This window comes from Hyperolius riggenbachi, chromosome 4, assembly GCF_040937935.1.
Source record: "Hyperolius riggenbachi isolate aHypRig1 chromosome 4, aHypRig1.pri, whole genome shotgun sequence".
Taxonomy (NCBI): domain Eukaryota; kingdom Metazoa; phylum Chordata; class Amphibia; order Anura; family Hyperoliidae; genus Hyperolius; species Hyperolius riggenbachi.
This window is the reverse complement of record NC_090649.1, coordinates 267,788,571-267,805,011: the sequence shown is the minus strand read 5'-3', so window position 1 is coordinate 267,805,011 and position 16,441 is coordinate 267,788,571. Positions and strand designations below refer to the sequence as shown.

Genomic DNA, 16,441 nt, shown 5'->3' with positions numbered 1-16,441 from the left:
GGTATTAAAATTACACGTGCTTGGGAAAAGGAGCCTGGTAGGCCGGTGCCCGACAAGCTATGATTATATAATTTGGTTAGATGTGGTGCCAATATTCTTATATACCTTTTATAGAATTCGACTGGTATCCCGTCAGGGCCTGGGGATTTCTGGGAAGGGAACGATAGGGCTGCATCCACCACTTCCTCCTCCGTAATGTCTTTATCTATTGCTTGGGATGAGTCTATGTCTAGAGTTGGCAGCGTTATCTGGGAAAGGAGACTGGCAAGTTGCACTTTATCGCCTATGAATTTGGAGGTATAGAGGTTCTCGTAGTAATGCTGGAATTGTAACAGAATTTCAGAGGGATTAGATGTTATGGCACCGTTCTCCAGCCTAATTTCTGGAATATTTGATTGCTCAGAGGGATTGCAGGCTATGTTTGCTAATAATTTGCCATTTTTGTCTCCCTTCTCAAACACAGCTTGCTGCCACTCTGTGAGGGAAGCTTTAGTTAAATCTGTCATGTGTAAGTTTAACCACTTGAGGACCCACCCTTTACCCCCCCTTAAGGACCAGCGCTGGTTTGATTGATCTGTGCTGGGTGGGCTCTACAGCCCCCAGCACAGATCAGGGTGCAGGCAGGGAGATCAGATTGCCCCCCTTTTTTCCCCCCTATGGGGATGATGTGCTGGGGGGGTCTGATCTCTCCTGCCTGCTGTGGGTGGCGGGGGGGGCACCTCAAAGCCCCCCTCCGCGGCGAAATTCCCCCCTCCCTCTCCTACCTGCTGCCTCCCCCCGGTGATCGGGGCTGCACAGGACGGCTATCCGTCCTGTGCAGCCAGTGACAGGACGTCCCCTGTCACATGGCGGCGATCCCCGGCCGCTGATTGGCCGGGGATCGCCGATCTGCCTTACGGCGCTGCTGCGCAGCAGCGCCGTACAAATGTAAACAAAGCGGATTATTTCCGCTTGTGTTTACATCTAGCCTGCGAGCCGCCATCGGCGGCCCGCAGGCTATTCACGGAGCCCCCCGCCGTGATTTGACAGGAAGCAGCCGCTCGCACGAGCGGCTGCTTCCTGATTAATTAGGCTGCAGCTGGCGACGCAGTACTGCGTCGCTGGTCCTGCAGCTGCCACTTTGCCGACGCACGTTATGAGTGTGCGGTCGGCAAGTGGTTAATAGTCGCTTGCTTTGCATCATATTAGAGTAGGACTCATCATCAGGGGTGGCTGCATATGTCATAGTAGTTTGGTCTTCCTTTTGGACTAGTTGCGTTAAAGTAAGGTCATGTTCTTTTCTACAGGCTGAAATCCGATTAATGTATTCCCCCCTAATAGTGGCTTTAAAGGCATCCCATGTGTTTTGGGGAGTAGCTGTACCTGCATTAATGTCCCAATAGTTTTGAATGGCTGAAGAAATTGCCTCTCCTATATCTTTATCTAAAATCCATTTTGGATGTAGTTTCCATATAGACTTATTGCAATATGCACCAATGTACAAAGTAATCTCAAGTGGGCGGGTCTGAAAAATTACACTCGTGCAGGACTCTACTCCCATCTCTCCCAGTTCAATGTAGACATGTAGTTTTCTTTACAGGAAACCTCTGATGATGTCGTTTATGCTTAGTTTAATTTGACCAATTTGACTTCAGGGTCAGCTTAAGAGACAGGCTTACTATACATAACTCATAAAGATTCTAATGTTAACTTTGTTCAGTACATCCACTCTAGGCACACTTTCATTTTGTTAGTAAAGCATTCCCAGCTAGAATGTTCTGTAATGGATCTGTGATAGCCTCAAGCAATGTGCTGTTCTTATTAGTGAACATGTGTTTGTGCTGACATCACCCACATACACCCTGCTGGCACAGCTCATCCAGCACCTGTTGTGCTTTCTGTGCCGCTAGTTGTCAGGTAATCTACATTGCATCAATAAGCACTTTGGAGCAGCAGCTGCCATTAGCACGACCTTAATTCTGCATCGTCTTAGTGGAAACGTGACTCAAATATTTTCTCTTTTTTTCCTGCCTCAATGCAATTTTCTTTTACACCAAGTCAAGTAACAGATTAAAGAATGCATTCAAGTAACACAATTCCTCCTACATAACTCAGGTCTGTTCGCTGAATGGGAATCACAAAACCTACTGGAATGATTAATCTGTTGAATGTAATCTTTTTGTAATCACACTCATTTCCTTTGGGACTCCAAACTCATAATGAAAATATCTTTACTAAAGAACAAAAGATTCTAAGGGGTCTCTGACATCAGCAACTGCTCTAGTGATTGCAGGCAATATTATCATATACTGGCAATTAGCATGACAGTCATAACAATAGCCTATTTATTTAGTAAGGCTTGTACTTGTCTTGCTAATACTTAATACTAACTGCATCCCAAGATGTTTGATCTGTAAATAGCTAACAGTGCATATAAGTTAAATATTACTTATACTCTAATTCATAAAAACATTTACTATGTCCTGGTTATTTGCACTTGTTATATATGTTACGGCCAGAACCCGAAGTTTGGCCACTTCTAGTTCTGGCCGGCCACTTTGGGTTCTGGCCGGCCAATGCGCGAAGTGGCCGCTGCGCTGCGGCCAATGTTAGAAATGGATTGATTCCTCTGAGGTTAATGTATCTTCTGCGCCGCAGCGCAGCGGCCAAACGTATAACAACTTCGTTAATTTATTGCAATTCAGCCGGCGGCAATGTAACAATTCAAGCCGCCGGCTTTTTCTCTGCCTCTCCCCTTCTCCCCCCCCCCCCCCGCCTCTCTCTCCTCCTTCCCCCCGCCTCTCTCGCTCTTCTATGGGCAGCCGGCGGGGACACGCGTGTCCCCCCTCCGGAGTCGTTCGTCGCGGCAGGGTTATCCTGCCGTTCTTGCAGAGCGGGTGCTGGCAGAAGCGATGTCTGCAGCCTCCCCGCTCTGCTGCCCTGGCGCCACAAACGACTCTCGGGGACACGCGTGTCCCCGCCGGCTGCCCATAAGAGGAGAGAGAGAGGCAGAAAAAAAAAGCCGGCGGCTTGAATTGTTACATTGCCGCCGGCTGAATTGCAATAAATTAACGAAGTTGTTATACGTTTGGCCGCTGCGCTGCGGCGCAGAAGATACATTAACCTCAGAGGAATCAATCCATTTCTAACATTGGCCGCAGCGCAGCGGCCACTTCGCGCATTGGCCGGCCAGAACCCAAAGTGGCCGGCCAGAACTAGAAGTGGCCAAACTTCGGGTTCTGGCTGTAACATATATAACCACCAGAAGGTAGAACTAGTGATGGTAAATCTTTCTGGCTGCAGCCAACATGAGCAAGTGGGCACTTATGCCACATTTCTCTTATTTATTATGCCAAGTTTTGCATATTTAGCTAACATTGTAATGGGAGTTGAGAAAACAGGTACATTAAACCGGAAACTCGTTTTGTTTTGCATATAACAGGAAACAGGTGTCATTCTGGGATGCTGTGGTGTACTCATGCCCTGAAAAAGGGTTGTTTAATAAAATAATAACGGGTAAATAATAGTGTTGGAGCTCTCTCTGCTCCTCCCACACCCTGCGGATGTCCACCCCGCACATGACTTGCACTCTCGCGTGGCTCCAGAGCAGACCCTCTATAGAACTCTCCTCCCCCCATCAGACTCTCCTCCAGAAACAACTAATTGAAGCAAGCCTCAAAGAGCCATCTGTTCACCATGGCTTACCCGCCATGTTCATAGCTCCAACCCCCTCCCTTGGACATGCACCCCATCCCCCTTATGTGTCCCTCACCCCCATGTCGGACTCATCTGCTATATTTATCCCTACGTTGCAATCTGTGTCATTGTTCACGGTTACATCCCTATTTTGTGTACCATTGTCTAAAGCTGTAAAGTCCCTGTGTAATGTTGTTTAATGTTCTCATGTCTCCCCCATCTTGTGTACAGCACTACCTAATATGTAAGCACTTTATAAATAACGTTTATTGATGATAATAATAATAAAGAAAGAAAGAAGAAAGGGGGATATGGTAAGGATCCTTGATAGGGAAAGTAAAACTTAGATCAAAGTGAGAAATACATTTTGAAAAGATAACATAATAGGCTGCATTTAGGAGGGACATGCTCCTAAATTAATCATGTTAATGGTAGTAATATTGCGAAAGGTGGGTGGGGTGAAGGTGGCATTAAACATGTACTTCCAGTCCAGTGGGGTGAGTGAGCTGGGGCTTCATACAATGCTGATACCACACAATCCTCAAGGGCACATCCAGGAAGCATGATTCTTGATTGCTCTCCTTTGTTTATCAGACTGGAAAGTGGAGGTTAGTGGCTGTAAGAGAATTGCCAATGAAAAAGAGTAGGTGGCTGATAGTAGCACACACCCCCACTTAGAAGTGACTACAGGAGGATGGCTTCTGTGATGGCGCAGAGACTCTCTTTAAAAAGCCAACAAAGCCAGTCAGAAGCCCCAACATAATGGGCTCTGTTCACAAAAGTTCTCAGAAATGATTTAATTATCACCTAATTGATAAAAAATAACCTTTCAGCGCACTTACAAGCAAAGTAATCACTCAAAGCAAGTTGTTCCTGATTAACTTCATTTCAATATTACTTATCTTATATTAATTATATTATATTTTTGCTCTTTGGGAGCTTAAAAAAGTAACCGAGATAAAGTGAAAACAGAGGAAAACAGGTGAAAAAGCTTTGTGAATCATGCCCATTAATGTCATTGTTGAAACTTTGTATGGATTGTGTAGTCGTAGGGTGTGGCTAGAATAAGTATAACTTTCCCTGCTTCATATAAAAATAGCCTTAAGGGGCCCATACATTTATACTATTTCCCGCCGATATACAGCAGATTCGATCACTGTGATCGAATCTGCTGTGAAATTGTTGCGCAAACGCTGACCGAACAATCGATTTCCGTCCGAAATCGATCATTCCCATCGATTTGTCCTCAGGGAAGATTTCGCTCGATCGCCGGCGGGTCGGGAGTGCGTCAATAGCGGCGTTCGAGTGTCCGACGACCGACGCTAGCGGCAATACATTACCTGCTCCGGCCGGCGCGTATCCCCTCTGCTCCTTCTCCGCTGGGCTCCGGCAGGCTTCACTTCTTCCTGTCCCGACAGGAAGTTTAAACAGTAGAGCGCCCTCTACTGTTTAAACTTCCCAGGAAGTAAAGTGAAGCTGGAGCCCAGAGCGGAGAAGACGACAGCGGAGACCGGGGGACTCGCGCCGGCCGGATCACGTAATGTATGCGGGGGCCCGGGGGGCGGCGGCAGCAGCAGCAGCTTCATAGATGGTGAATCGATTTCATGCTGAAATCGATTCACAATCTGTTTGCAGTAAAGGCAGCCATACGATCCCTCTCTGATCAGATTTGATCAGAGAGGGATCTATCTGTTGGTTGATCTGATGGTAAATCGACCAGTGTATGGCCACCTCAAGGGAAAGTTTGGGAGATCCTTAGTGTTGAGTTGGGATTATTGGAGGAATGAAATACAACGGTGTGTACAAAGGATTTCATATCAGGATAAATGTTCGGCTGTAGTGTAATTTTAAGGTCAGCGTTGAAGAAACAAGATATTATTGTGATATATGCTGAATGAATTCAGATCTCAGGCTAGTGGAAGGGTTATGGTTAGTGCTAGGTATGCTGGATGAGTAAAGTTGATGCTAGCTTGTTGGAAGGTTAGTAAAAGACCACTTTTATGATTGACACATTTTTCAGAATACCCTTTGGTGCTAAAAGTGCAACACTAAAATCCTGCAATGCTAATTAGTTAATTTGGTGCTACAAAGAATGTGCTAGAATAGTCCAGGATTGTATGAACAAGTTGACTTTGTCCCCCAGCTTCAGGTAATATGTCATGTATCTAGCGAACATTAAGCAGATGGACAATCAGGGCCGGCCCGCTCATGAGGCGGGGTGAAACTTTTGCCTCAGGCGGCAAACTTCTAGGGGCGGCATCCACCCATCCGTCGGTGCGGGGGGGGGGGGGGGGGGCGGCCGCCGAGCTGGAGGGGTAGCGGGCAGGACGGGGGTATTGGGCCTAGCGGCGGGCCTCTTCCTCGTTCCAGCGTGCGCTCCACTGACGTCACTTCCTGCAACGCCACCCACTGTATTGTAAGTGGCCGGCATTGCAGGAAGTGACGTCATTGGAGCGCACATTGGAACGAGGAAGAGGTGAGTGATCCCCCGCCCGTGCCTCTTACTGTCGGCTGCTTACTCACTATTTAAAGCTGGAGGGGAGCGCAGACCGGGGGGCCCAGGAGAGGGAGGGCGGCAAAAAGTCTAGGGTCGGCCCTGTGTACAATGGGATATTATGGGGTGAAACAAGTGTATGTGAATGTGCTCTAGGATGGCAAGATGTTAAAGAGCAGAAAGGAACTTACACCAACACTTGCCTTCACAGGTGCGGATTTGTATGCATTAAGCTGCTTAACATATGAAGCCAAGTCCCCCCATCTCCATGACATCCTGCCAAAGCACTAGCAAAGAGGCTTGCTTATTTGGCCCAGCAAGCAGGCACTGATTGACCTGAGCAATTGAGCTTGGATTGGTGAAACGCAGTGTCTGCCTATCTTTTGTTGAATAAATTAACATTCTTAGCACATCTGGCTGGTGATTTCTACAAACTTAAGCAAACACATTTTATTAAAAAAAAACTTTTTATACATCCAGGGCAACTCTGCACAATTGCTTGTATCATCACAAGTGTGATTCCAATGATTGTGATGTCTGCATTCCATTAAGTTACAGTTTGGATTTGTACACTTCACACAACACAAAATGTCAGCCTGTCGAGGAGAACAACAATCAGGCAGAATACAGAGCAGGCAGGATCTGAGGAAAAAGCTGACGTTAGTAATAGTGAGTTATCTCTAGGCAGTTAGCAGTATACTTCATTTCTCAGAGAAATTTTGTAATGGGGGGGGGGGGGCATTATTACACGTGAAATTACCTCTTCAAGTGGAATTTGACATTTGATGCTGCTGATCATCCAGTATATTTTGGAAAGTTGTGTGTACTTCTTATTGGCGTTCATTATATGAAATGTTCCAGTCAACTCAGGGCCATTGCTTCCATTAGGGCAAACTGGGTAATTGTCCTGCACCAAATCCCCCCCCCTCCCCCCACACACTTTATTTTTGTCCCTGGGGCCCCTGCAGAGTTTTCAGCAGCATCGCCACTCACAAATCCTGGCTGGCACACTCCTCCATTAATCTGTGCACTTCATGCTCGCAAGGCCGCCTCTCCTCCATGTGCCGGGTCAGGAGGGAGAGGCGCCCCTGTGAAGATGAAGAGGAGAGTGCATGGATTCATGGAGGAGTGAGCCAGGTGGGACAGATGAGTCACAATGCTGCCAACATTTTAAAAGAGGCGGCACACCACTGGCTGCAAAGATGCTTGTATTTGAGAACAGAAGCACAACATGTTACGGACATGCAGGTCCTTCATCAGGCACATAACAATGACTGACTACATTTCATGCTTATATAAGATCAGGGTTGGGTGACCCCGCCCGAGCTGCAAATTAATTGCATCAACATGTGCTGTTAACCCTTAATACCAAAAACATACAACCTTAGTGCATACACAAATCTAAATTAGTCAGTCATTGTTATGTGCCTGATGTACCTGCTTGTCTGTAACATTAAAGAATACCCGAAGTGACATGTGACATGATGAGATAGACATGTGTATGTACAGTTCCTAGCACACAAATAACTATGCTGTGTTCCTTTTTTTCTTTCTCCGTCTGAAAGAGTTAAATATCAGGTATGTAAGTGGCTGACTCAGTCCTGACTCGGACAGGAAGTGACTACAGTGTGACCCTCACTGATAAGAAATTCCAAATATAAAACACTTTTCTAGCAGAAAATGACTTCTGAGAGTAAGAAAGTGATAAAAAGGGGAATTTCTTATCACACTGTAGTCACTTCCTGTCTGAGTCAGGACTGAGTCAGCCATTTACATACCTGATATTTAACTCTTTCAGGCAGAGAAAGAAAAAAAAGGAACACAGCCTAGTTATTTGTGTGCTAGGCAGCGCTGCATAATATGTTGGCGCTTTATATATACACTAAATAAATAGGCACTGTACATACCCATGTCTTTCTCATCATGTCACATGTCACTTCGGGTACCCTTTAAGTGCTTCTGTTCTCAAATACAAGCATCTTTGCAGCCAGTGGTGTGCCGCCTCTTTTTGAATTTTGGTATGATCCAGGACTGAGCGCGCAATCCGGCCGAAGCTTGGCACTGGCAAATCCCAGCGTAGAGTACACCTGGGGCACGGCTTCCTTTAAGTCTGTGAACGTGTGACAATGCTGCCAAAACTCTGCAGGGGCCATGGGGACAAAAACAATGTTGGGATACCTGAAGGCTCGGCAGCTCAGGGAGCCTGGGGGCGAATTTGAAAAAAAGGATTCTAATGCCGCTTACAGGGGGGTTGTCAGAAGGACCCAGGTTGATTTTTCCCTGGCGCCCCATTAGGATTAGAACCAGCCTTGAGTCAACAATAAATGAATCTGTACAGAGACAATGTATAGCTGGTGACTGTATTCAGTAAACTTACAAAGAACCATCTCTGTATCGTAACTGGGGCAATTCCTTACAGTAGAATGAAGAAAAAAAAACAAACAAACCTGGTGAGTAGTCCATCCAGCACAGCAATATGGATTAACGTACATGTCAGTGGTTGCTATTGTTGGTATGGTGATTGGTTTCCTGATGACAGCGCTTTAGCATGGTATGACTAGTGCCTCAGTTATCTAAGTAACACAACACTTGCTTCACAATGACAAGGCCTGTGAGCGCAGCTGACATTAGCCAGGCACACAAGCCTATTTCCATTCCAGAGAAATCTGTACTCTGCCATGCATACTTATACTTCTTCTATTCACTGACCACTGCCTTTCACTCCAGGGTTTAAAACCCCACAATACATGCAGTAAATTGATTAGAAAAGAACTTGTCTCAGCTTTATCTGTTTGTACCACTTTTTTTTTGGCTACATATTTTAGCAAAACCCATATCCGAAAGAGCTGCAAAGCTGTGTAATATGTAAATAAAAACAGAATGTGATGATTTGAAAACCGTGTACCAGTAATACCCTTTATTTATTCAGCTTTAAAGCGTGCAGAGCTAGAAATAAATGTCTAATAAATAAATATCAGAACTGGCCATACCTGAGGGTTTTTCAGTGCCCCCATAGCCTTGGTGTCTCCTTAGCTTAGCCGGCTTTGCCTCTGTCTTCATTTTTTGTTGTTTGTCTCTTCATAGAAATTGCATGTTGCAAAAATATGACCCTTTAAGAATATAATAATCTAGTAAAAAGGCCCACCCGTTAAAAAAGCGGACGCTAGGGCACATCCGCCCCCTCCCCCCACCCAACAATGCATGCACAGATGTGTCCCGCTCGCCCATCCCCCACCGCTGTCTGCAGTATATGCACACAGGGAAATGTTGCTTGCTTGGCAGTTGGAAAAAGCTGTTATTTCCCACAATGCAATGAGGTTCACAGACAGCAAACTGTCAAGTCTGGAAGCAGGGACAGAGGGACACTGGAGGACGCAGGATCCTATAGTTAATTTATTTTTTTTGTTTGGGTGATTCTATGTTTAAAGAGGAACTGTCGCGAAAATTTTAACATTTAAAACACATACTGTACAAATAAGAAGCAAATTTCTCCCAGAGTAAAATGAGCCATAAATTACTTTTCTCCTATGTTGCTGTCACTTACATTAGGTAGTAGAAATCTGACATTACTGACAGATTTTGGACTAGCCCATCTTCTCATAGGGGGGTTCTCAGGGTTTTCTTTATTTTTTAAAATCACATAGTGACTGGCAGTTGCTCCGTCCAACTGCCAAAGTAGTGTGCAGTGAGTAGGGAGGCTGGCCAGCATCTTTGTATTAATCATTTTCAGGGAATGTCTTCATAAAGAATTAGGGCTCTTTCACACCAAGACGTTGCCTTAGATGCGACGTTAAGGTCGCATCACATGCCCCTAACGCAACGCATGTTAGCTTTGAAGTTGGACGTTATATAGAGCCGCGTTATGCGTCTCTTGATGCGTCATTTTTGATGCATACTATCGAACGAAAAAATTTAAAAAAACAAAAACAAACAGTACTGAGCATGTGCAAACATTCTAACGCAGCCACATACGAGTATAACGCACAGCATGCTGCACTTTTATTGAACGTGCAGCGTTCTACTCCAATGCAACGTGGGCACTGTGAACAGCCCATTGATTTTTCATTACTGTGAGTTGTTCGGCGTTACAGGCTGCTGTAACGTGCGCCTGTAACGTCCTAATGTGAAAGCAGCCTAAAGGCCATACTGAAAATCCCCCATGAAGAGATGGACTAACCCAAAACCTGTCGGTAATGTCAGATTTCAAATACCTACTGTAAGTGACAGCAACATAGGAGAAAAGTAATATATGGCTCATTTTACTCTAGGAGAAATGTACTTCTTATTTGTATGTGTTTTAAATGTTAAGATTTTCGTGACAGTTCCTCTTTAAGCTCCAAATTTTTTTTATAGGGTTTATATATATTCTTAAGGTGGCCATACACTTATAGATTTTCAGCAGATTCAACCATCAGATAGATTCCTGTCAGATGCCTGTCAAGTTAAATCTGACAGGAATCTATCTGTTGTGTGCCACACACTAGGAACAGATTTCCAATAGATTTCAGAATTAAATCTATTGGAAATCGATCTAAATGCATTATTGGACCATTAGATCCAATACAACTGTATGGACCATCGATCTGCTGCCAGCAGCAGATGGACCTAGGCTTTCCATCCTGTCAGATAGATCAAATCGATCTAAAACTATCAAAATCAGCTACAAATTGATCGATCTGGGAATTTGATAGAATCGATTTCTGATCGATTCTATAATATCGATCGATGGCTGAAATCGACCAGTGTATGGACCCCTTTAGAGTAGAATAAAACTCTGACATAACATTTAATAAAAATGTGTTTTCCTACTTTTTATTACCTATTCAGTTACCATATTTGCTTTTGTGCACAAGTAACATTGCCTGTTTACAAATTACTAGTTCCCAAAGTACAGTTTATTTGCTCTGAAAGCTGCCATTGCATTTTATTCATAGATTTTAATATATAAATACTGCAGCTATCTAGTGAAAATTTCTCATCTGTCTCTGCTTGTCAGCACAGTACTGTTCTATTTCACCACTTGGCTGGCTGTAACCAATTGTAACAGAGGAATGTAAGCAAAATATAATGTTATCACCTCTTTGGATGCGGATCACAAGCTGAAGGTGCAGATGCTTTCCACTGCAGAACAAAGTGCTATGTTTAACTGTTTGAATGCCATTCTGCTACATTTTTTTGTGATAGTAGAATTAAGGCTGTAAATAATCTTTTAAAGCAAAGAAGAAATGCTGAATGTCAGACCACTTTAAAGGGAACCTAAAACGAGGCTTCCATATTTATTTCCTTTTAAGCAATACCAGTTGCCTGGCAGCCCTGCTGATCTCTTTCTCTTTGGCTGCAATAGTGTCTGAATCACACACCCGAAACAAGCATGCAGCTAATCCAGAAGGGAGGGGGAAGAGAGCGCTCCGATAGTGCATTAATCTTTAATCACACATTAAACCTATAAAGATTGAACTCACAATTATGAAGAGTATATACGCATATACTCTTCATAATTGTAAGTGGAATCTTTATAGTTTTAACATGCAATTAAAAGTTAATGCACTATCGGAGCGCTCTCTTCCACCTCCCTTCTGTTTTTCTATATAGTTACTGGCACCACCCAATGCCAGAGAGCTGCACGTTCTACATAGTGCAAGATTTAAGGAGCCATTTATTGTTTAAAAAGGAAATAAATATGGCAACCTCTATATCCCTCTCACTTTAGGTTCCCTATAACTACTTAAGGACTGCCTCACGACAATGGGCGTGACCGCAGCGGCAGCCCCAGGACCGCCTAACGCCTTTTGGCGTCAAGTCCTGGGGCTGCAGTTTGCCAGGGAATGGCTGCGCGCATGCGCGATCGTTCCTTGCCGCTTCACGGAACGGAGTTCCATGAATAGCCTGCTAGCCGCCGATCACGGCTAGCAGGCTGCTTGTAAACGTAAGGGGAAATAAATCATCTTTGTTTACAAGCGTACAGCGCTGCCGGGGGCCGCAGCGCTGTACGAGATCGGCGATCCCCGGCCTCTGATTGGCCGGGGAGAGCCCTCCTCTCATATAGGCTTATGCCTGTGAGAGGCGGAACAGGACGGATCGCCGTCCTGTTCCAAATTAGATCACGGAGGGGAGGGAGGAAGGAGAGGGAGGGGGACGGGGAGAGAGAGAGCCTCGCTGAGGCATCTGAAAAAAAATAAAATCGGACCCCTCCGTCGGCATGTCCCCTTAGGGACAAAAAAAAGGAGGCGAGTCCGATCGCTGGGCATCTAAGCTGGGCTATGCAGGAGGCTGAAAAGCCTGCACAGCCCAGCACTGCAAAAATGAGCTTGGTCTTTAGGGGGGTTACCACTGCGGTCGTCAAGTGGTTAAATGGTCATATTTTTGCAACATGCAATTTTTATATTTCTATATGCTTTCAAGTGCAATTAATAGACAATATGGTCATCTGTAAAAAATAGTTTGTAGCAACACATATACAGTATATTTTATACCTTTGTAACCTTAGCAACCATGTTCCACTGTATTATAATGAATGAATAGACTCTAAGGGTTCGTATAGACGTCCGATAAAGATCGTTCGTTACGAACGATTCGTGACGTTTACACGATATTCAAATTAGACTGAAAAGATCGTTCGTAATGAACGATTGTGTACACACGTGAGCGATATAAGTATAAAGTACTGAACGACGAACGATTAAAAAATGCGTGCGCAAACGGAAGTGACGTTATGACAGGCAATAAGAACATGCATTATCGAACGATCTTTGTACACACTGCAACGATTGAACGATTATCTTTCGAAAAAATCCGCCGGGTTGGATCGGTCGGATTGAACGATAACGGTCGTTATCGTCCAAAAAAAGATCGTTGGAAAATTTGGAGCGCACGATTATCGGTCCGATTGTCGTTATCGTTCGTTTTCGAACGATCGTTATCGTACGTGTGTACTCAGCTTTAGCCTATTATGCTTGATCCTCCTAGGTGCTCCTTGTATTGCCTGAAGAAGCAGGTTAATGCCTGCAAAATGTGTTGCTCAATTTTTTGGAGTACCCTTGAATAAAGAAATCATTTTCACCAAATACAGACTGTCGAGTCTACTTGGGTAAGGTAAGTCCACCACTACCCCCTGGTTTAGATGGTTTTTAATGATTTTATCCTGATCTGGTGCCTCTGTTTTAAAATCATTAATTTATTTTTAGCAAAAGCACACACGCTGGACTGTGTTCTCATTTTAGTTTGTTTCTGTAAGCCCTCTCTGAATGTCTAAACCTCATGTTAAGCAGAAGCCCTGTGTGACTGGCCTAGAATACAGTATTATATTATCTGGTTTCTTTCTAAGTTTGAATTCATGCTGTATAATTTTTAGTGACCTGGTACCTATAAAAAGGAAAAAGACTGCCATACAATATCACGATATACAGTACATGGGCCTCTTATGGAGCAACAGACTGTCTGATTGATAGGGTTTACTAGGTCAAATTGGCATAAAGAAAGCAACATGCAAAAAAGCTGTCCTCACTAATGTAGGTGTACTGAATGTGAAGAGATTCTAAAAATAAGACAGGGAATCCATGGTGTAATATTATCAAGGGATGTGTTACTGTTAATGTTACACGCTCTCCTATTACGGTACTGCTGTTTCCACTGAATATCAATGTGCTTATTTCAAGGAACTCAGGGACTTTATTTTACTGAGGGGTAATGTTTGTTGAAATTACCAATTTAGATGGCAAGAAATGGCATATGCAACTGAGAAAAAAAAGGATACACCTTACTGAAAAAGAAAGCTGCTCTGTAAATGCAAGTAGAGGTGTAGCACTAGAAGCTCTAGAACTTCGAAGCAGGTACCGTAATATGGGCACGGGCGGCGCTTCTGTAAAATGGGCACAGCATAGATCGCAAAGTTAATTGCTGCTATAACCAAGCCCGATGGGTAATTTGGGTGCTGGTGGTGCCAGATAAAAGTATCGGCGGAGGGCGAGTTTAGTGGCAAATTACCGATGGTCTACTATTGTATCACCCATTGCTCAATAGCAGAATATTGGTAGTTTTACTGATATTCTACTAGCAGCTTTACCCAGTGCTAAAATTACCATGGTGCCCTTTTTAGATGTACGCCTAAAACTTTGGGTTCACTTGCCAAAAGTGGTACTTTGTCAGTCTGATTCCCATGAGTCTGCATCATAACATACTATTTTATGCTGGAGCCTGTGACGTGTTGCCAGGCTGTGTGCTGTGCCCTTTGCCCGTATCTTCTCTTCCTGTGCCTTTTTTCCCATGCACACAGCCGTTTTTGAATCACGGTACAACCGGGTTCTGCCTGTTCTGAGCTGTCACCCTCATTCTCTTATTAGTGAAAATGTATTACTACCTGTCAGTCAGTGCTGTCACTTTCCACTTAGTGCCAGAATTAGTAACCGTACATTTAGTAATTGGCAGTTTCCACAACAGGCTGTCACTAATGCCCACATGACTCAGGGTTGTTGACGATGCCACTGTCACACCTGCAGGCTATCTGGCAGGATCATTTCTAGTCTCTTTTAGTAACTGACTATAAAGCTGTCCTTACACTTATAGCTTGCTACTCGATGTGGCAAAACGATCGATTCCTCTCTGATCAGAATCACTTCAGGAAGTGATCTACTCTTACCATACACAGCACATCAATTTCCAATAGATTTCAGTAGGGAATTTATTGAAAAATGATTGAATAGCACTGCCCCTGATTGCCCTAGATTTTCCATCCTGCCCAATCAAAACTGTGTGTTTTAACAAAACATCAAATAGAAAAACGTTACAAACGTGCTGCAACGTGGCAAGCATCAAATGGCAGACATACAACATGGTCCAAGCTTATATCACTACAGAGCATGCCCAAGTTCATACTGAATATAATTAGGGATCAAGCTGTCCTTGGTCATCTGGAGATTGTCCTTCTAGCATGATGGCCAAGGATCAAACACACCTGCATTGTCATCATGATGCCATTCTTCTTCTATCAATCTTCAATGCTCTGCACAGTGCACACTAACAAGCTTTAAAACATATCCTGAGCCCTTGCATTGCAAAATACACAACACACAGTTTTGAATATTGGGGTGTGATGGCAAGTTCCATAAGAGGTTGGTTAAACTAAGCCAGTACAATGTAGGCTTTACTCCTAAAGCCCCATACACACGCTCAACAGCGGTCTTTTATGCAGCACAATTGTTGAAAAACTTTTGTTGTGAAACAAGTTGACACAACAAAAAAAGTATTTTGCTATTGTTTAAAAAGCTGATAAGACAACCGTTGGATTGATTTCTTATCAGCTTTTTAAACAATAGCAAAATACTTTTTTTAGCTGTTTCAACTTCACAACAAAAGTTGTTCAACAATTGTGCTGCATAAACGCTATTGAGCGTTTGTATGGGGCTTAAGCCTCTACAATCAAACTTAATTGCTTTGTCTCCCAGGCATGATTGGACTTCATTGACCAGGGATGGATGCAGAACAATGTAGTTGCGCCCTGCAGGAATCATATACGAAAATTGATTTGTATACGCGCAACTTTAGGGGTAAAGAGCAGAACTGAATTTTATTGATAGATACTCCTGGTCGGTTTCCATCATGTTTCCATCAAGCCTTTCTTGAAAGTTAACAGACTGATTTAGCAGGGCTGAAGAAAGCTGGTGAACACTGGAGATAAGTAATACAGAAAACCTGAAAGTAACTGGCAGATTATCCATAAACTGTGTGGCTATTGCTTGGTAGATACCAGGTCAACCAGCCATGTGAAGCAGCACTAAACGTACTAGTCAGCATTGGCAGGTGTTAATCAATATTCCTTAATTAGTGCTGAGTGAGATACAGTATTTATCCACAGCATTCACTATGATGGGACTGGGAGCCACTGGCTATGTGAGTGCACTGTGTGTCTGGACCTTCTGTCAAAGTGAAGACTACTCCTAAGCTGTGGAATGGAAGTACGTTATCCAGGCACTCAGCGAAAATGTAAGAGTAGAAGTCATGCTTCTCTCAGGGTTAGATAGATGAAACCACATGACTAAGGGAAACCAGGATTCCTAACATTACCTGACAGCATGATTACAAGGATACATGTAGCACAAAACTGACAGGAGAATCACTGGTATTTTTTTTAAAGCAGTAACCTGAATAAAATGGGTGAAAAAACAAAATCCAGTAAAAGTAGACACACACTGGCAGATTTGATCACTTTTCTTGAAACTATTCCTTCCCACTTTGCCAATCGACGAGCTTATCACTGATTCCAAGCAGCTAACCAAT

The 16,441-nt window shown here is 43.9% G+C and overlaps 1 long non-coding RNA gene across 2 annotated transcripts in view; it reads right to left on the bottom strand.

The window, feature by feature from the left end:
• Positions 1-9,327, bottom strand: part of LOC137503768 (uncharacterized) — a 67,916-nt gene extending 58,589 nt beyond the window's left edge. For both annotated transcript variants that reach the window (XR_011019326.1, XR_011019325.1), the window contains exon 1: positions 9,160-9,327. This is a non-coding gene — a long non-coding RNA (uncharacterized lncRNA). The remainder of the gene's footprint in view (positions 1-9,159) is intronic.
• Between the last annotated feature and the right edge of the window lie 7,114 nt (positions 9,328-16,441).